The sequence below is a fragment of the Thunnus thynnus genome, chromosome 13 (genome assembly GCF_963924715.1).
Source record: "Thunnus thynnus chromosome 13, fThuThy2.1, whole genome shotgun sequence".
Classification (NCBI taxonomy): Eukaryota; Metazoa; Chordata; class Actinopteri; order Scombriformes; family Scombridae; genus Thunnus; species Thunnus thynnus.
In genome coordinates, this window is record NC_089529.1 from 346,602 (window position 1) to 368,267 (window position 21,666).

Below are 21,666 nucleotides of genomic sequence, written 5' to 3' on the forward strand. Positions count from 1 at the left end.
AATATTCCACAGAGAGAAGTCCCCTGTCCGATGCAGCTAGGAGGTCATTTGTAACTTCCACCAGTGCTGTCTCTGTGCTATGATGCACTCTAAAACCTGACTGAAAATCCAAGAATAAACTACTGTTATGTATAAAGTCACATAACTGACTAGCAGCTGCTTTCTCGAGGATCTTAGAAAGAAATGGAAGGTTAGATATAGGTCTATAGTCTAAGATGCCTGAATCAAGAGTAGGCTTCTTAAGAAGAGGTTTAATTACAGCTACTTTAAAGGACTGTGGTACATAGCCTGTTACTAAAAACCGATTGATCATATCTAGTAAAGAAGTGCTAATTAAGGGTAAGACTTCCTTAAGCAGCCTAGTTGGGATGAGGTCTAAGAGACAGGTTGATGGTTTGGATGAAGAAGTCATTGAAGTTAATTCAGAAAGGTCAATTGGAGAAAAAAAATCCAAATATATGTTAGGTTTCACAGCTGCTTCTAAGGTTCCTGTGTTTGTGAATAAATTGGTGCCTGTTGAGGGCAGAACGTGATGAATTTTGTCTCTAATAGTTAGAATTTTATCATTAAAGAGGACCTGTTGTGCTCATTTCAGCTCTGAATTTTTTTTTGGACTGCACTAGATTAACTCTGCATGATTCACAGTTCAAAAAACTCCATATTTATCTTATACTGGCCCTTTATGCAACCCCTCAATATACATAGTTTCTCTTACACCCTGTTTTAGCTCCTGTCTCTTTAAGGCCCTCCCGATGAGCCCACTCTGTTCTGATTGACCAGCTTTACACATCAGAGTTGTGTAACTTACCTGCTTTACTGCTTCAAATTAAAAGCTTTTAAATGACTAACTAATGGGAGACTTTTATTGTGAAGAATATACAGGAAGTAAAAACGTGTTCCTCACCAAATTAGCGGAGCTTCGTAGCTGCGCTAAAAACTGGTCAAAATAACATATTTTGAGCCATTTGTTTAGCGGATCAGTTAGAAATAATGCAGGGAGGAACAGTACAAGCTGAAAGAGACACAGTGAGATGTTTTATGAAGAGCTGCAGACAACCAGCACACCTCCAACAGGTAAACTACTTTACTCTGCTGTGCTGTGTAATGGAGTCGTGGCTTGGTGTAACTACTCCCGGAGCGGAGCAGCGAACTCGTGTGCTGTGCACGTAGCAGATGTCCATATAAAGAAATCTGTCATGAACTGACGTCAGCTCAGGCTGAAAGTAGAAAAAACCGTTGGAAACCGAGCATTCAGAGCAGTCTGAGGCTGCTGCTTTTTGCTCACAAGGATTACTACTACATACATTTACCTCGTTATCTGACACGTCGGCCACACTTAACATGAATATCCGACATTGTGACATTATATATATGTCTGAAAATAAGGAAAAGCATATTGTCCCCTTTAAAGAAGCTCATGAAGTCATTAATACCGAGAGCCACTGGGATACACGGATCAATAGAGTTATGACTCTTTGTCAGCCTGGCCAAAGTGCTGAAAAGAAACCTAGGGCTGTTTTTATTCTCCTCTATTAATGCTGTGTAATAGGCAGCTCTGGCATGACAGAGGGCCTTCCTATATGTTTTAAGACTACCCTGCCAGACTAAGCGAGATTTTTCTGGTTTGGTGGAATGCCAAATCCTTTCCAATTTCGTTGATATTTGCTTTGATTTGTGGGTTTGGGAGTTAAACCATGGAGCTAACCTCTTATGTTTTATTACTGTCCTTTTTAAAGGGGCAATGGAGTCAAGTGTAGTTTGCAGTGAGCCTGCGGCACTATCAGCAAGATTATCAATTTGGGAAGAACTAAAATGAACATAGAAGTCCATAGGAGTAGTATTGAGACATAGAACTGAGTTCAATACTGATGGAATAGCTTCCTTAAATTTAGCTACAGCACTATCAGATAGACATCTGGTGAAGACATTTTTGTCTAATGGTGTGTAATCCAGTAATAGGAATTCAAAAGTTATGAAGTAGTGGTCTGATAAAATAGGATTTTGTGGAAAAACTATTAAATGTTCAATTTCGATGCCGTAGGTCAGCACAAGATTTAGGGTGTGGTTATGACAGTGAGTGAGTTTATTTACACACTGAGAAAAGCCAACTGAGTCTAACAATGAGATAAATGCAGTGCTAAGACTATCACATGTCCACATGAATATTAAAGCCACCTACTATAATTACTATAATAATTATGTGTGGAATTTATTCAGTTTGGAAAATCCCACGATCTCTAGAAAGCATTAGCTCAAGTTGGCTGGCTGACTCAACAGGGACTAGAAATCGTCTCTATTGCTAATTTGTTACTAAGGGTCGGCCTACTTGCTGGAGTAGTAAACTAGGTTTCAATACATAAGAGTATACTGACGTGAGTGATTGTTTTCTAGGTATTAGTCATACCCCATGTATTTCCATGGAAACAGAGATAACACAAGCAAAAAGTTTTTTTTATTTTTAGAGCGAACTGCCAATATGAATAAATTTTGTTTATATGTTTTATTTTGTTGGTAAATATTGTATACGGAATATAAGCGCCTCGCTCCTGACCGCATCACTGTCATGCCAACAATGACGGGAAAGCACACCCTCGAGTGTAATATTGCTTAATTGTATGACACCTAGGGGTGTTAGCTTGCTGTGTGCGTGTGTGTGTGTGTGTGTGTGTGTGTGTGTGTGTGTGTGTGTGTGTGTGTGTGTGTGTGTGTGTGTTTGCGGTGGTGGTAGTGCTGTGAACACATGATGAAATAGAATTGGATAAAGGCTAGTCAGCCTGGCTTGTTAATGGCTCTCAGTAGTAATGACTTCATGAGTTTCTTTAAAGAGCTCATAGTACCCCATTACCCCACTAGAACACTGCACTCCCAGAATGCAGGCTTACTGGTGGTTCCTACAGTCGCCAAAAGTAGAATGGGAGGCAGAGCCTTCAGCTATCAGGCTCCTCTCTTGTGGAATCATCTTCTAGATTCAGTCCAGGGGGCAGACACCCCCTCTACATTTAAGAGTAGGCTTAAAACTTTCCGTTTTGATAAAGCTTAGAGTTAGGGCCAACCAAGAGCCTGCCTTGGACCAGCCCTTTATAGGCTATAGGCCTAGACTGCCGGGTTACGCACTGAGCTACTCTCTCCTCTTCTCCATATGTATGTATTCATTTACCATTAATGCATGTTACTAACTTGACTTCTTCCCCGGACTTCTTTGTGCTTTCTCATCCGCAGGAAACCCTATGAACCGCGCTGATGTGGGGACGTCCCTCTGTCCTTCTCCTGCTGTGCTTGCTTGAGTTTCACAAAACTGTCATGTCCTTCCTCAGTCCAGGTCAGCGTGTCTTTAAATCTCAGTCCATGGTCATGTGTCATGCTCTGCAGAGGCTGATCTGGGCATAGTTGGGCATCCACTGCCTACAGTACAAAAATGTGGGGAAAAGTGCAAGGAACAGTGCACACAGACAGACAGCCTGTATTTCTCCCCCTCAGCACACACAGGACAGAACACAACACACAGGTAAACAGCTTGCATCTCTCCCCCCTCACCTGACCCTCTGCTACACATAACTCAAGGAATTTAGTGGCTACCTCTGAATGCTGTCCCCCAATCAGGGACCCAACAATCCCACCCCATCCCAATTTGTCAGTGGTCAGCCACAACCAATCTCCTTTCCTGTCACAGAATCCAAACAGCTGAAATTCACTCCTTTAAATGTCAAATTAAATGGTAAATGGTAAATGGACTGTACTTGTATAGCACCTGTCTAGTCTTCCAACCACTCAAAGTGCTTTTACACTACGAATCACATTCACCCATTCACACACATTCATATGCTGAATGGATACAGGGGCTACCATGCAAGGTCCCAACCTGCCCATTAGAGGAAACTAACCATTCACACACATTCATACACTGATGGCACAGCCATCAGGAGCAATTTGGGGTTAAGTATCTTGCCCAAGGACACATCGGTGTGTAGACTGGAGGAGCCGGGAATCGAACCACCGACCTTCCGATTAGTTAGCTCTACCTCCTGAGCCACAGCTGATTAGTGGCTAACAAATCCCTCTTGTTTAATGATCTGATAATTGAAAAGAATTTACACTGTATGTTTTTAGTTGAGACCTGGCTAAACAGCACTACTGGTGTAACAACAGTGATAGAGGCTTGTCCTCCAAACTATCATTTCTATCAGTCAGTCAGACAAAACAAGAAAGGAGGGGGGATTGCAGCCATTTTCTCTACACAGTTTGTATGTGATGACATTGACTTGGGTGAATGGGTGGGCACCTTAGAGGGCACTTTTGCTGTATTTTTTTTTGTCCTTGGGGGGGCGGTTGCCCCCCTGCCCTTGAGTCTACCAGTGGGCTGGGGAGCAACAGGCTGTGTCCAGGAAGCAATGAACTGCGGCTGGGGAGCAACAGGCTGTGTCCAGGCAGCAATGAGCTGTGGCCAGGGAGCAACAGGCTGTGTCCAGGCAGCAATGAGCTGTGGCTGGGGAGCGACACACTGCAGTATTGTTGTGAAATGTGTGCTTATTACAACCTTTGGACTACCAACAGGAAAAACAAAAGGGGTAAGCTATGTTCTGCTATTGCTCTGGAGATTGTTTTCTGCTCCTTTGTTGAGGAAATAATGTTGTTTTAGCTGTGTGTGCTCGGGAGTGGGTGACTTGTCCTTTCAGGGGTGTTTTGTTGTGAAATGTGTTGTGGTTGAGGAGGCAGTTAGCCATCTCATTGGCTGGATAGCTAATACCTGCAGGGTGTTTCTAGTTGGATAGCTAAGTTTTTGTTGCGTTGTTGTGTAGTTATGTCGTTCGTTTACTGACGTTAGCTGAAGAGAGGCAAGGCACTCTGGAAGGCACAAAAACGTCACTTCTGTTTAATTCTCACAGAATATCCGGCCCGGGTCCTTCACATAGAAATCAGTCCACAGGCTGTTACAGACAACTGAGAAGGTCGGGGAAGGTCTCGTTTTTTATGTTACATTACTACTTGTTCACTGGCAATAAAAAAACATTAATACATGTAAATTCCTTCACAATTCTACATATAGAACCCTTAACTATCTGCCCTCAAGAGCACTGCAATCATCTGCTGCTAGTTTACTGGAGATTCCCAATTCCCAGCAACAGCTGAAAGAAAATGGGAGGCAGCCTTTGTCAGTTCACCCCAAAGCGATGGATCACACTACCAATAGATATCAGGGAAGCCAGCTTGCAAAATATTTTTAAAAGAAAGCTCAAAACCTATCTCTTCACCTTAGCCTTTAACTTAAGCACCTTTGCACTTCTTTTAAAATGTTGAATTTTACTTAATTTTATATATTCTGTCTTAACTTTGTTGTTATTATTTTTTATTTTATTGTTATGCATTCTATTTTCACTTTGTTTTATCTTTTGTCAAAATGTTTATTTCCCACTGTACATTTACATGTTTTTATGTTCATTTTATGTCTTTTGTGTCTTTCTTGATGTGAAGCACTTGGTGAATGTAATGTCTTTTGTTATAAAGCACTCTGAGCTGCATTTTTTGTATGAAAAGTGCTATACAAATAAAGTTATCATTAATATTATTACAGTAGCCCATCATGCCCAAAAATGCCATCATTTACTTTTTGTGATTGGTTTTGGAATTTTCAAGATGGCTTGGATCATGTCATCTGACAATTTCTTACCCTCATGGGAAATGATGTGGCCTAGGAATGTTACTGCCTGTTTTACCCACCTCAATTTAGAGAGGCGGGCTTTGTAGCCTTGTGCTGCTAGATATTGTAGCAATGCCACTGTGTCAGCCTGACAGGCCAGTTCACTCTTGGAGCACAAAAGCAGATCATCTACATACTGGAGGATGATTCCCTCCAGATCTTGATGTAATGCTGCTGAACAGACAGCAGGTGATTCAACATATCCTTGACTCATACATGTGAACGTATGCTTTCCCTTTAAAAGTATATGCAAACCTAAATTGTGAATCTGGATTTACTGGTATGCTGAAAAATGCAGTTGCTAGGTCGACCACTATAAAATACTTGCTGTTACTTGGTACCCGGATTAGGATTGTGTGAGGATCAGGGACCACCAGTGCCCTGCCATGTACCACATCATTCACTGCTTTTAAATCTTGGACAAACCTCCAAGCCATAGGCTGGCCATCCTGTGGCACCTTTTTGACAGGATTGATAGGTGTGCGCACAGATGAATCTGGACATGGCACAATTACTCCCTTTCCTAGTGATGCATTGGTGTTATTCCCTCAATAGCCTCTGGTTTAGTGAATACTGGGTTCTGTATGGTCTGTAATCACATTTAGGCTTGACAATTAAAGGTGATGCATTCTTCATCAAACCCACATCATATTTGTGTTTGGCCCATAGTTAAGTTGGAGCATCTGCCAGCTTTGGATCAGAGACAGTAAATGATGTAATTATTGTGCTGACATGATTTTGGCCTCTTTGAGAGAATATATGCACTGCATGTAATATAAATGTACAACCAAATGATTTACTACGTATGTTTGTTGAGGGTGAGTAAAATACTCCTTCCCCCTCATCTGTCCAATCATAAATGTCATTGCAGCATGTCACGCATGAACCAACATCCTTCCACTTTTTGTATGTGTTTTTGTTAGAGACACATGTGGATCAAAAAGGATTTCAGAAATCTTTTGAGCTCATCAGTTCTCTGCACAGATAATGCACAAAATCCATTTCCCCAGAACAGATGGGCACCAGTTAGAAAACCTGACTCTTTTCCTTTTCTAAACCACTGTTTCTCAAATCCTTCATCTGGTCCTGGTGTGTGTTTGACATAGGCAGTGCAGTGTAAATCTTAAATTTGCATGCAGTCTATCTCATTGGTAGTTACATGTTTAGCAAAATCTCTCTTCCTGCCACTTACATTTTGGTAATTCTGCTAGGGGAATAATTTTCTGAGCTATTAGCATTTCTGTATCATCAAGTGTGTGTGTGTTTTCTGACCCTCTGCCAAGCCCTTTCCTGCCCCCCCTGGTTCTTTGTTATCACTGGCTTGTTTTATCACCTTTTCTGCATGTCTAGTGTGCCCCAGAACCTCAGCGAGCTGCCCTCTGTCCACATGAATGCAATGTTTAATCACATTGTCTTTGATTTCTGGCAAAAGTCATTCAACCAGGCTGGGCACTCCATGGAATATCCCGGTTTTGTGGCCAGGCTGCATTACCAGTCCCTTCCACATGACCCCAGCCAATGCCCAGTTTACATTTCAGCAGTCTCTGAATTTCTCAGGAAGTCAGAGGATGATGTCGTAGTAGTTCTCGGAGTTGCAGGCAGAATTCACCTCCTCTTACCTTGGAGAGGTGTTGTAGTCCTTCCATTACTTCTTTCAAGTCACTGTGTGTCCATGTGCGGTATACATGCATGGTTAATGCTGCACCATTCTGTCCTCCCTGTGGATTTGGTACCTCCACCACAGGCATAGGGCTGCCTCTGGGCTGCGTGAAAAGAGAGTCTCCTTGGTGAGAGGGATTGCTGTCGGGTGTTGACAAAGATGATAGTAGCACTGGGGGTGGTGATGAAGGGCCGGGAGTTGAATGAAAAGATACTTCTACTTGTGCATGGTGCTCTTGCTGCTGCTACTCAGCATGTCAAATGTGGTAGGCCATGCCTGGTGAGGAGATGAGTGCATTTACATAGGGTCCATCAATGGCTCCCACTGCTCCTAATCCACCAAGATCTGGAGGCTGGATTCGGTGGTTGGCAACTCCTTCACGTTCTGTCTGGTGCGGGGGTAGTTGCAGTGCTGTTGCTTGATTTGATTTATTGATTTGAACAGTGTGCAGTTTTAAACGTTAAAGATGCACTGCACCGGAGTTAGCTCAAAGCTAATTTGCATCCATAGTCCACCACAATTAAAACACACAACAGCACAACAACAAACAGTATAAAGCAAAAAAAAAACAAAAAAGACAACCCCCCCACCCACACACACACACAAAAAAACAAAACAAACCAAAACAAAACAAACAATAAAAACCACACAGAACACAAAATACAAAATACAAAGCTACACACAACAGCACATCACATACACCCACAATGTCAATTAGAAATTAATAATGTAAACTAAACTCAGTGGTCACACAGTTGATTGGTCTTTAGTAGATTTTTTAATTTGGCCTTGAATGTATTGATAGAACTACAGTTCTTCATATCATCAGATAGGGCATTCCACTGAGTTGTGGCTTTCACAGAGAAAGCTGACTGCCCAAATGCAGTGCGACGAAATGGTATGGTATAATCTTGTATAGAGGATATTCTGGAGGATCTAATAGAACTTACTGAGCAAGTTTACACAAAGTCACATTGTGGAGGAGGGGCCAAACCGTTTAAAATTTAGGCACAAATTTGAGAATAATCTAAAATTGTCAAAGCTCAGTAAATTGTATTTCTCCAGTACTCTACAGTGATGAAAATGCATTGGCTTTTTGTCCAGAGTTTTTAGAGTTTGTTTGTATTAGGACTAAAGAGATTTTATGGCTGTTTCTCCAGCCTGCCCCCAACATGTGATGCAATAAGACATATGGGAAAGAATCATAGCATGCATAAATATCTTGGCTGCGACCAAAGAGAGACAGTTTCTAATATGTCTAAAATTTGCTAAGTTGTACTTTATGGTTTTAACCTTTTTTTAAACATGTTTCCTAAAGTTCAAATTTAGATCCAGTGTCATATTTAAAATCAATAACTATGTCAATTTTTCACCTGATTAAAATATCAGTATTAGGAGGTTGTACCATAGTTTTAGAGGAAAACATACCTTTTGTCTTGTTTACATTTAGACTCAGGGGGACATTCCAGGTCCTGGTTTACTATCACAGTTGAGAGCTTAGAACACTGGTCCCCCCCATGTGTACAGGGCTCTGGATGAGCTTTTTTCTAATACGTTCAATCAATAATCAATAAGTTCCAAAATTCAATTGATTAGCTTGTCAGCACTCAGAGATTTTCATATTAAATAGTGTCCTCACCTCAAGTTCCTTTTCTCTTGAGATTGGGTATCAAGGTATCTTAGCTGAAACGGGTGCCTGTCCTTCTCATCCCCTTAGGTTGATTACAATCTTCTCTGGGGAGAGGCTTGGGCTCCAGGACCCAGTCTCGGCTGTGCACAGTTTACCCATCAGTCTGGATCCAGGGGTCCTTGAGTTACCAATCCTGGACGAGCCCCCAAATTGTTGTTGCAGCTGACATATCACCTTGTCTAGTTAGGTGATAAAGGTAATTAAATACCAGAGACATAGTATTTTTCCTAACTCTAGCCAAGCTTGAATAATTTTGCAGTGCGGGTGTGCAAGGAGTACATGCGCAGCCCAGAACAGTCAATTGTCGAAAAGAAGATACTATGTTGCAAAAAGAAAGGAAAACTAGAGCGGTGGTCTTCTCAGCAGTGGAACAAACCCTGCTGATGGAACTATATGAAGAATATAAAGGAGTCATCAACAAAAAAGGCAATACTGCTGCAATTAACAAGGTGAGGACGATGGCTCGACAAAAAAATTGCTGAAAGATTAAAATCGCAAATTATGTGAGTTTGCTCAAGCGAGTAGTGATGGCCTAAAGGTTAGAGGAGCATGCTTGCAAATAGAAGGCTGACAGTCGGTGTGGTGGTTTTATCTTTATTTTAGGGATGCACGATATTGGATTTTTTGCCGATATCTGATGTGCTGATATTTCCAACTCACTGTGGCCGATTGCCGATGCCAATATCAATATATGCACCGATACCGATATATGCACATATTTTTTTCCAGATGGCTGAGGAGACTATTATGCATGCAAGCATAGATTGTACTAAGAATGATCAAGAAAGACAATATATGAAGGAAGAATTTAGGAAGCCTTAAAACTTTAATGAACCTGCCAAGTGGATGTAGCAGAGTTTTCATTAAGTTCAGTAGACAGACAGGATTAATGAGTAGGATTTAATCTCTGGTCCACACCCTGGAGCAGAAGGTGGCAGTAATGCACCTAATAGGCTGATTGCCAACTGCCATTATAAACCAAAAAGATTTTTTTTTCCAAACAGAGTGGTACACCCTGTCAGCTGAGGTGTTTCCTATCTGTGCAGCCGAACTTAGCAACTCCTCGACAGACTGTTTCTCCCTGATGGTCCTGGTGCTTCCTCCGCAGGCTCCACTTCACTCAAGCTGCCTGTCAGACCCGCCGCTTCTCCCCACTTTAACCTGAATAACAAACCGGGGTTCGGTGCTCTGGTTTGATCCACATAAAGAGCCTGGTGGAGCCTGCGGAGGAAGCACCAGGACCGTCAGGGTGAAACAGTCTATGGAGGGAAGCACAGTCAGGCGGCGGAGGAGATGGCAACAAATCGGCCTCTTATATCGGCAGAAATGGCCGATGCCGATATTTCATTTTAGAGCTTTTATCGGCCAATACCGATGACGTGCCTATAATATTGTGCATCCCTACTTTATTTGTTAATAAATGAACATTCAGATCACTGATTATGAGAGAAAAATTTGTGAAGGAGAGATGTTTAATGTTCAATTTATGGAAATGTTCAACTTATGAGCTAAGTCTTTTCATAAGAGGGTGCCTTGATGTGATGATTTTGTCTACAGGGCCTGACTCTGGCCTGCAGGGCCTATCTCTGGCCTCCAAGGTCTCATACAAGAGATGTTTTAGGTTCACAGCGCCATTCTGGGCGATAAGGTGGTAACCTCGGATGAGTAACAACAGCTGCCTGCATTATTTTTCCAATTAGTTCATTCTGACACCAAGAGTCCTTGTTTCTCCCTTCCCTGGTGGCATGACCTGAGCAACTCTATAAGAAGTGATTGTTTTCCTGTTTGTGCTAAGTTTTTGATGTGACTGTATCCATGTGTACACTGTGCTAAAGGCCTGTTTTCAACAAACTTCATATATTCAAGTAAGCATCAACTGGAGCCTGTGGAGTCTCTTCAACAATTATTCAACAAGTACAAGATTTTCCCTATCACTGACTGTGGCTATATTATCAATAGGCTAGATAATATTAGATGTATGTATAAAATTATGGTGTAGTCAAGTTAAGAGAATCAACTTACGTTGGAGATGAAGAAACTGGAGAAGGATTTAAGTACAGTGGAAACCTCTATATTGATCACATCTGTCTGGGTCAAATATCACTATAAGTGGTTGATTATTATAACCGATTTTTAAATTTACTTCTCATGCAGAATACCATCTAACTGACTTTTGAATTGCAAATTTATTAGCCTACATAAATATAAAGTAATGAAACAGACAGCTTTGCTATATACTGAATTTTATTAACTGTTTCAAAATACAGTACAGCTGTTTCAAACGCAGTGTGCACACATTTTTGAAGCAGTGGGGGTTCTGACTTTTGCCAGTGTTCCTTCTTTTCCCTGGTAGCAGAACAGGCAAAGAGAGCGGTGATCCTTTCCTTAGATTTCTTACCCCCCTTTTATTGTCATAAGCTTTGAGGAGACTACATTTTTCATTGAGAGAAAATGACTTTAATTTTGCTGTCATGATTTCAATGTACATGCAGCACCAATCTCAGGTAGGCAATAATGGTGCTGCAGCCACTAAGTAAAAAAAATAGAATTACCATAGTTTTAATTGTTTTTCCATTTTTCCATGTTTTTCCTTTTCCAAACATTGATAATTGTAACTGTGGTCACTATAATCAGTTTCCGCTGTATAAATTTACAGCATAAAGTCATGGTTGGGACTTTATTACATTTTCTTTTTGTCTTAACAGCTTAAACAAATTGAGTGAGTGAATGAATGCTAAGCTTTCAAATAAAAGGGTTCACTCCAAAACAAAGGTGACGTTGAATAAAATGGGTATTAACTGAAATAGGCATTTTTGTAAAGGTCCCTTACAGTTTCTCCATCTTATGTTTCTGAACACAGACATGACAAAAGTGATGCGAGTGCGAAAAGACACTTGATGGAACAGTCTTTTGGGATTCTGTTTCAGCCCATTGGACATTCCTTGACAGACAGCTAAATTAAGCTAGACAGCCTGCCATGGAACAAGCTAGTTTAGTGGTATAAGTTGCCATGATTATTGAGCTGGGAATCATATAACCAGCAGTGATGGAATGGAACTCTAACTTAAATTAGTGAGGATTATCGAAATAAGCCAAGCCTTTTCTTTATCCAGCTTGATGGAATATCCCCAGGGCCGTGACAGAAAAGCTGTTTATTTTAGTTTACAGTACGCACAGATTTTATGTTGCTGTTTCTGTGAAACTGTAATGAGTGGTTGTTGCTGCTTCTGCAAGTGAGTGACTGTGTGGGTATTTGGTTGCTTTGTCAGGCTGTTATACTGCTGTGTGTTTGGGTCGTTGATTTTTTTTTTTTTTACTGCTTTTGTTTTGTTGCTGTGTATCTGTATTTATAGTTTAATGTCAACGCTGTGTGTGTTTGTGTGCATGCATGGTTATCATTGAGTCCCAGGCAATGTTGCCATGCCTTTTATGAGATGTAATGATTTTTTTTCTTTTGAGTTTCACACACAGTTTCACACTGATGCCTGTAATGTAACTTAATTAAACACTAGTGATTTAAGAAGTATTTTCATATTTGCCCATTTTTGCCCAAAATACTGTACCTAATGGCTTTGGAAGAAGGCCCACTTATTTTTCTTTGTGCCCACCCACAATTAGGTATCTGGCGATGCTACTGGTTAGTATGAGTAATTCTTGTGTGAGGCCCAATGTCTAATGATGAATGAGTAATGCCTGAGCTGTGTGACAAGAATATTTGTGATAGCCCTTGCATTATTTGGGTTGGGTCATACTATGTCCTTGTTGATAATGTATTGAAGTTCACTTTTACCAAAGTGGCACTTTCTTTGTTTAGCTTGAGTCCTGACTCTTGTATTGTCTGCCCCATTGCTTCCAGGTTTTTGTTGTGGGTAGCTTTGGCATGGCTGTGAGCAGTGTGTCATCCATTTTGACCACAGTGCCATTGTGGCCCCTCAGCAGAGATTTCAGGAGTGGAAGTTATTCCAATTGGCAACCTCTGGAAACAGAACTGGCCCCTGTGGAAAAAATGCTTGTTCAGGCCAACTTAGGAGTTATGTCCACCAAGGTGAGAAGGATAGACATTTCCCTGTTGACTGCTTTGCTCAGGTTCTCTAGGTTCACAGATTCTTATTTTGCTGCCTTTCTTGGTGGCAAGGAACAGTTGCAGCTGTGCTCTCGCTGGCTGTGTGACCACTCATATGTTGTTAATGGAGATTTCTAAGACTGAGAGTGCTTGTACCACTACTACTTTCTATAGTGCCACTCTATCGCTTTACATTTGCAGCTTTTATGAAAACAGCATAGATGCCCATTACCAATCTGTCACAAGGCTCCTCCCTTGTAGTCCCAAAATCGCAGTGTTCCACCAGCTCATATAATCCTCTCAAACCTCCATGGACTCACTGGTCTGCTGTGAGCACTGATGAAAACATACCCTTTAACATTTCTGCGAGGTACAAACGTGAGCTAGATCTTCAAACATGAGTGAATTAAAGACAGATTCTGCTTCTTTCTCCATGGAATACAGCAGTTAACTTGCACCACACTAACTTATTACCCTTATTTATCTTTGTGGCAATGAGAAAACAAAGACTGTAAAAAATATAGACGTAGGCAAGGTGACATCACCAATTGGTTTCTGAAGAGCGGTATTAAATAAATATTGATCAGAGCAATCAAAGACTGTAAACAGTGTATGAGAGCAACTACAGTTTGTAGTCTGGTAGTGTGATAATGGACTAAAATGGTGATGAACCACACCAGCATAATAACTTTAATAACTAATGGAAACTCCATTATCACAAAAAGTGCAGCAGTGTTTCTACTGGCTGCACAAGCACATCCTGAGGACCCCCTGAGGAACAACCTCACTTGAATTTGTCCATTGTGCAGAAAGTGAATGGGAAACGGAATGACTATTCATAGGATGGAAGTGTAATTTGACCATACCTTAACTTCCCTGATAAGGTCTCAACAACTTCCTGTTTAGACCACATTACCCCATTCCCCAATTAGCACCCCTTCTTGGCTTCCCATTGCTTCCAGAATACAGTTTGAAATTCTATTATTCACATACAAAGCATTAAATGAATCAGCTCCAAGCTATATCTCTAGCATGCTAAGCCCCTATGTATAAGGGCACACACTTAGGTCAGTGGAAAAAGCTGTTCTTGCAGTTCTTGTGTAGAGTGTAGACTTGCAAACAAGGGTGACAGTGCATTTGCTGATGTGGCACTTAAACTGTAGAATGAATTACTGTTTACAATCTGCACAACTACTTTTGTATTTTTTTTTGTAAATGTCAGCTAAAAAAGCACCTTCTTAAATTGGCTTTGAACTGATTGTATGATTTTATATCTCCTGGACAATATTATATTATTTTATATTTTTATGTAGTTAATCTGGTTTTACCCCTCACTGTATAATTTTCTCATGTTTCTCATGTCCTTTGTTAAAGAACTTTGTAATTTGTTATAGAAAAGTACAAATTAAGTCATTATTATCATTATTATTATATGTTGCTCCAGAGATTATGGGAAATGTAGGCCAGCGCAGGCATCAAGATGTCAGAAACAGGCTTAGCTGTAGCAGTAGATTCCCCTTCACTGGAATTAAGGGGGTCCAGTAGCAACATACTTTTGATCATTTAGTGTAGCCCTTTAGCAATCAGGGTTACACTACAGGGTGTCTGAAGTCATGTATTTGCACTGTCGCTCAAAATACTGACATTTTGTACAGTACTCAACTCACAAAAGCCATTTTTCATGATGTCTTTTTCCTCCTTCGTACCTTTTTCCTTCTCTGAGTTAGGGATGTAAGATGAACCTGAAAGCTGATAGAATAGTTTGATAAACTGATGTAAAATGGACTCATTCGACTGTTGTAAAATGGACTCATTCAGTCAAGTTTGTCAGATCTCCCTGCTTTATTCTTAAAAATAGGCTAGCTTCTAAAAGTTAACATGCTAAGAGTATACTATAATTTGACCGCAGAACAGTATTATACTGTATATTAAGGCTATAATTTTGTCCTATTCTTAGCGCTTGAACTAACCTGAAGTTTAGTCTTGTATATGCTGGTCTGTTATGCTAGGCTGAAGAGATTTACTCGATTACAAACACAGGTAGAGAAGAAGCGAGGAAGAGGGATTTCCCTGCTCCCAAAAACTCTTTCCTGTAGTTTACATGAGCTCGGGGAAGGGGAGGAGGAGGAGGAGTGGGGTGGGGGGGTTGGACTTATTCTGCATTCCACTCTTACTGCAGACCAGGCAGAGAGGAGCTTCCTGCCACTTCTCCCGTACCGCTTCCTTTTTACGGCTAAACATGAAATCAGTGGGGAAGGACGAAGACTTTGTGGCCGCAAACAAGCTCCTTTTTCTGGAGAAAGGGTTAAAACCAGCGGCGAGACCCACGATTGTCCGGTGGGAACGAGTTACATTATTGTAGAGGAAGATTTTCGGCAGCCAGAGGAGCAGCCTCAGTCCCGTAGGAAAGGCGAAAAATATCCAAAAATGATGTTTCACTGGCGAAGAGTTGAGGGACCGGGAAAGTAAGAGGAAGGAGCTCTACAAAAAGGTAAAACTATGCGTTCACTGTATATGTGCTAGTTACAAATACTGAATAAACAATTTGGCGTTCTCCTCACTTTAACGTATTCTTTAAACACAAAGTAAAAACTTTGAAGGATAATAACCCGATAACACAGAGAAAACTCTGTTTCGGTAGCAATGTTAGTCATTTTTTCCTTCCAATCACGAAGGCAACTAGAACAAAAAGCTGTTTATAGTTTCCATCTGACGTGACTTCTTATGCCATTCACACTTGCTTTACGTTTGATCCGGCGATGGCTGCTGTGAATTAACGACTTTAAGGAACTGATGTAGTTTCTGCAAATACCAGTAACTGCAGCTTGGATGAAGTGAAGTGTTTGTGGGTGTATCCACTGCATCCCTGCCTGTCTTATCAGCAGTGCCTCTATTAGTTGCTTCTTCATATTCATGTTTGGGGTCCTCACAAAGGATTCTTGAAGTGGGTCCAGGGGGTCCTCAGGGACATGGAAAAAACATTTAAGTTGGTCTGTCACTGGCATTCACTGACAAGGTTTCTCTAAGAACATTCACATGCATGCTGTAACCAGCTTAATATGAGATTTCCAACACAGTGTTAACAAAGGTTTGGTATGTAGCCTACGTACTGCAACATGTGACCTTTGACCTGCAGAAAAATCATAGGCACTTTAAAGCAGGTTTGGATCATTTGCATCATGTTTACATCTAGGCTCTTAAATGCACATCCACATTTTTCTACTGATTATCACCTTAATTACAGATATTCAGGTCTGGCGTGTAGCACCAGAATGGGTCAATCAAAGGGCAGTGTTTCTCTTATAATAGTAGCTGCCAGGCCAGCGAGAACCCCTGCCGGGCCAAAAAAAAAATTTTTAATGCCAAAAATAATGACAAATATCCATTCATTCGGAAATCAATAGCGCTTTGGAGCCTCTGTGCAGCACTGTTCCGAAAAGTGAGTTAACTACTGTGTCGTTGCCTTGGAAACTATTGGTAGTGTTGCTTCTTTTAAGGAATATGGCAGTGCATGATATGTGTAGTGGTTGAGTGAGTGGTTAAGTGAGAGAGCGAGTGGCAGAAAAGTGACTATGAATGCAAGCTGAGCAGAGGAAAAGGTTAGCAGTAAGTTGTCTGTCTGGCAGTAAATGTACAGTACAGGCTACATTGTGTCAGTGAATAAATGCTGCAGCTTGTCAAGACCAAGAAAAGTCACGTCTGTTGTTTCCCCAACTGTTGGAAAAGTGAAAGGGATTAGCTCCAAAGTCAACAACAATTGGTTACCCTAACCTGCAGACGCTAAAGAGAAATAGAGTACGGAGAACTGTGTGGCTGCTGAGTCTCCTGACTTTTGCACCCCCACCTCCAGACCAAAGCAGTCAACCTAGGGGAAACACTGAAAGGCTTCCTTTTTTGCTGGATCATAGCAGTCAATGAATACTGTTTCAATTTCAAATGTGACTATGTGTCCAGTAAAAATAAAACAATTCTTGTTTCTTGCTTCTTGTTTACCATATGATGATGTTGATAGGTAAGATTTTTGGAGTGGCAGGGCTTTTTGCAAATGCCAGATTGTGAGCAGCGAGCAGCACCTCCTCTCTCATTCAGTGTACAGCCTGCGCATTGCACAGAGAATCCTACTTTCTGCTAGCTAGCAGCTTAAAATTTAATGTAGTCATTTAATGTAACTCCTTTGTATGGCGAAACAAAGCAGTTTGCTTAAATTTGTCACAAAAAGACATTGTGAGGAGGATGACAAACTACTCCTGTGCCAATTTCTCCTCTACAAGTGCCAAGTAACAACAGGTATGTGGCTGCTAATTCAGCCGTTGACGGGGAATGGGCTGAATTAGCAGCTGCTGCTGACGTAGCTGCATCTAGTTCTCCAATGACAACCTCCACAACTCCATGCCAAAGGACAGGAACCTGCAGTGTGCAGCCATGCACAAGAAAAAAGCAAATTTAAATATTTTACCCTCCTATTGTGTTCGAAAAGGGTTTACACCAATACACCCTTAGTGTTCTGTTCTGGGGTCTGACCCGCATTTGAATTCATTTAACAAGCACTGAAAAAAACACAAATTATCATCCAGTAAAATATTTTTATCTGCTAAGTAACTTATTATCCATCTCTAACCATAATATATAGGGCCTATACTAATTTGATATTTTATGTGCCTTAGATCACTTACAATGTAGTAATTGTTTTAGTTTAAAATAGTCACAATTTAAGCTATCTATTTTATTGCTTATGAAGAACAGAACAGGCGAATATATTATAAGACCATGAGAGGATCTGATAAACAAAATAATTCCCAAAATAACTTTTATTTTTAACTTTTATTTTTTATATTAAAATTATTTATATTTTCTTATGTGAAAATGAGCAAATATTGTTACATCCGTTGTGTATATATACTTGCAGATGAAAAAAGGAGTATAGTCAATTAAATTTCCAAAACCACTTTATTTTGGTCAATCACACAAGACCTCAGTTGTAATTTTTGCCCCCTCTGTTTAAGCCTCATGTGTCTATAGAAAAATAGCAAAACAACAAAATCTTTGGCTGAGATATAGATGTTGTTTCAGAACCATGGACAGTGCTGTTTGGTGTTGGTAGGGGGGTGCGTGTGCTGCATGCACCCCCACAATTTTTACCTGCCCCCTCAGTCACTTCATCCTGGCATTGGGCCTGGTGCATGTATGTGTGGTTTGTGGGGCCTTGGTGCCAGGCTATATTCAAGTGTCATTTTTAACGTTACTGAGGATATTGGTGCCAGTGTACCTCTATCCATATACTTGATTAATGATGCTGTTGTGTCTGTCAGCTGTGTTTGTGTGAATATGTGGCCGCCATGCCAGGCTATGCACTGCTGTTAATGTTCGTCTTGGTGCCTGTAACATTACCTCTGATGATGTACAGTATAAGGCTCGCATGAATAAACTGTGGCACAGTCAGGCAAGTACGGTAGTATATAGTATATACTATTTTGGTTAACATATGCATTTCAGAACTGATTGATCTTGGACAGGTTAGGCCCACCTGATTTTCTCTGTGCTCACCTGCACTGTGATTTCTGCCTACTGTTACTGATTCAGGTACACCTAGCGAAACTACTACAATCTAATACTACAGTACTGAATCCTATAATATTTATTTTTGTTGAAACCATTTTTAAACAGGTGTTCATTCAACATTATAGTCATTTTGGAGGCTGGAATTAGTGCTCCTGTTGAAGTTGAATATGAAGTCCACCATATCTATGTGGACTTAATATTAGAAATACCTCTCATTATAACGTAAAAAACAGTGCACTCATCAAGGTGCATAATAAAGCTCAATCAATAATCGATGCATTCCAGTATGCATGTTGTTGATATTATATTGGTAAGTGATTCTGCAAGTTTTTCTTCCTAACAAATACCAAAATCACTGATTTCGATGAGAATCACCGAGTTGCTGTTGACTTGAGACTCAAGGGCCTCCTCTGTCCCCCTAGACAGAATTTAAGCTTCACTCCACTATTTTCAGTGAAGCCTGCTGCTCGTTTCCTCTGTGTCTTCAACTGTTACTGGAGCTGCTGTTGGCAGCTTGCTCTGCCCACTTCCTGTGTGGCTCTCTGCCTCGCTGATGACTGAACCGAGAGTTCATCCATCACTGGTTGAGACAGAAAGAATTTCCAATCCAGGTCTTTGTATATTTGAAAATTGCACAAACAAGTTTTGAATTTTGCAAACATATTCAAAAAAAGGACACAATTTTGATAAGAAGAACGATCTACATGTTCATAGTTTTACATTATCCAGAGCGCCAAAAGTCTCAAATCAAATTTAAAAAGTACAAGTATGAATCACATGTAGTATTGAGACAAGAATTTAGATGAGCTATTTCTTAAAGCTTGAACTCGGTGACCAAAACAGATTTGACTCAACTAAATTCATATCCAACACCAAGTGTTATAAGTTCTGTAACAATAGGCAGAAAAATATGCATTTCATAGCTTGATGTTTTCTGTCTGATATTTTCTGTTGTGTACTGGCTATGATATTTATAACAGAAATGTTATAATAAGTCACATAACACAATGTTATAATATGTGGAGTTCTCTCTTTGTCTCCTTATCTTTATTTTGTGGCAATACATAATACCCATAACATGAGACAGACTGTGTGTTAATGGCAAGTATGTGTACAGTATAGTTTTCAGCCATGTGAATGACATTAAAGCTGCAAAATCAGGGGACATCTCTGTGTTGATGTAGCCTGTGAGTGGCAGCTGGCGATTCATCTTTTCTGGAATGTTAAGGAGGTAAAACCCAGGCCGTAAGACTTCATCACTGCACTGCAGTCTTCACACTTCAACAGGAAATATGCTTCAAAAAATTCAAATGGGTTTAATGTATGGATGCATGATATTGGATTTTTTGCCGATATCCGATATGCTGATATTTCCAACTCATTATGGCCGATTACTGATACCGATATACGAACATTTGAGGAGACTATTATGCATGCAAACATAGATTGTACTAAGCATGATCAAGAAATACAATATATGAAGGAAGAATTTAGGAAGAGTGGACCTCAGGAGCTCAGCGTTAAAAGTTTAATGAACTGCCAAGTGGGAGGTAGTAGAGTTTTCTTGGAGTTTATTAGACAGACAGGATTAATGGGTAGGATTTAATCTCTGGTCCACACTCTGGAGCAGAAGGTGGTGGTAATACACGTATTACACTGGTTGCTAACCGCCGTTATAAACCAAAAAGAAGTTGTTGTTTTTTCCAAACAGAGTGGTACATCCTGTCAGCCGAAGTGTTTCCTATCTGTGCAGCCGAACATGGCAGTTCCTCGATGGACTGTGTCACCCTGACAGTCTGGTGCTTCCTCTGCAGGCTCCACTTCACTCAGCTGCCCGTCAAACCCACTGCTTCCTCCCACTTTAACCTGAGTAATAAACCGGGGCTCGGTGCTCTGGTTGTATCCACATAGAGAGCCGGGGCTAACGTTAGCTGAGAGGCTATGTGGATCCACTGGTAGATGAAAAAATCCATTGGCCAAGCATTTTTACCAGCCAATATATCTTATAATCTTTTTCTGTTACATATACATTCATTTCAGTACATTTCATTTGGAAAATAAGGTATTGCCAAGCACCAAATGCTGATAGATTTTCTATTTGACAAAACTAGGAGCACTCAGTTTTGCAGCACTGTTTAGATGTGTGTAAAAAAAACCACATATGGTGCACGTGTCTACACTGTACAGCAACAAACAGTCATCAGTATTTTATTACATGACTATTTTCGTACAAACATTTACCCGCCAGTGTGGGGGATAGCCTTCTTAGATTGATTCGCCAAACAGAAAATCTACCTGCGTTTGGTGCTTGGCGGGTGTAAATTTTGAACCCTGACTAACACTAACTCAGCTAGATAGCGGAAACATGGACATGAGAGGAGACTATTCTGCGCACTTGTGTAACTTTTATTGACATACGCTGAGCTGCCGATAAACACTGGCAGGGCTCAAGCCCAAATGTACTGAAAGTGATACCTGACAAACCTCATTTGATATACGTCATTTGATGCTCCTATGGTGCACTGCAGGCATCAAATTTTAAATGCCAACACCACAGAACCAACACAGATTTGTCCTTTCATTATTTGTATTAACTGCTGCATTATGCAATGAATGAATGAAAAGGAGAAATGCAGAGTAGAAAAAATAAACTAAGCATCTGTTTCCACAGTAAATCATCTGAGTGTTTGATGGTTATTTGTGCTGTAGAACATAACTGCTGTTAAATAATCAGTATAACGTTTTCTCTCATTCACCTGCTTTGTTCTCACTACCGCTCACTCTTTTGCTCAAACACCGCCGCGCTGTTCCTCTCTCGCTCTCTCGCTCGCTGTTGCTCAGTGGGCTTGTGCTATCTTTCTCTTTTTCAGCTGCAGAGAAAACAGCATTGATCGCTGGGTCCTCATTTGATGCTCCAAAATCGAAACAAGGTCGGAGCTGGGGTGTCAAGGCAGTTTGACATGCCTCATAATGCCTGTGGTGCATGTTTGGCCATTTAA

General features: G+C 40.7%; 1 protein-coding gene and 1 pseudogene across 1 annotated transcript in view; one reads left to right on the plus strand and one right to left on the minus strand.

The window, feature by feature from the left end:
* Positions 1-13: 13 nt before the first annotated feature.
* LOC137196269 (uncharacterized) lies at positions 14-7,341 on the minus strand (annotated as a pseudogene).
* A 7,953-nt stretch (positions 7,342-15,294) lies between these two features.
* The window catches only part of amot (angiomotin), a 121,058-nt gene continuing 114,686 nt past the window's right edge, over positions 15,295-21,666 (plus strand). Inside the window, exon 1 of the mRNA XM_067607185.1 lies at positions 15,295-15,599. The gene's annotated coding sequence lies outside the window, so the exon portion shown is untranslated. The remainder of the gene's footprint in view (positions 15,600-21,666) is intronic.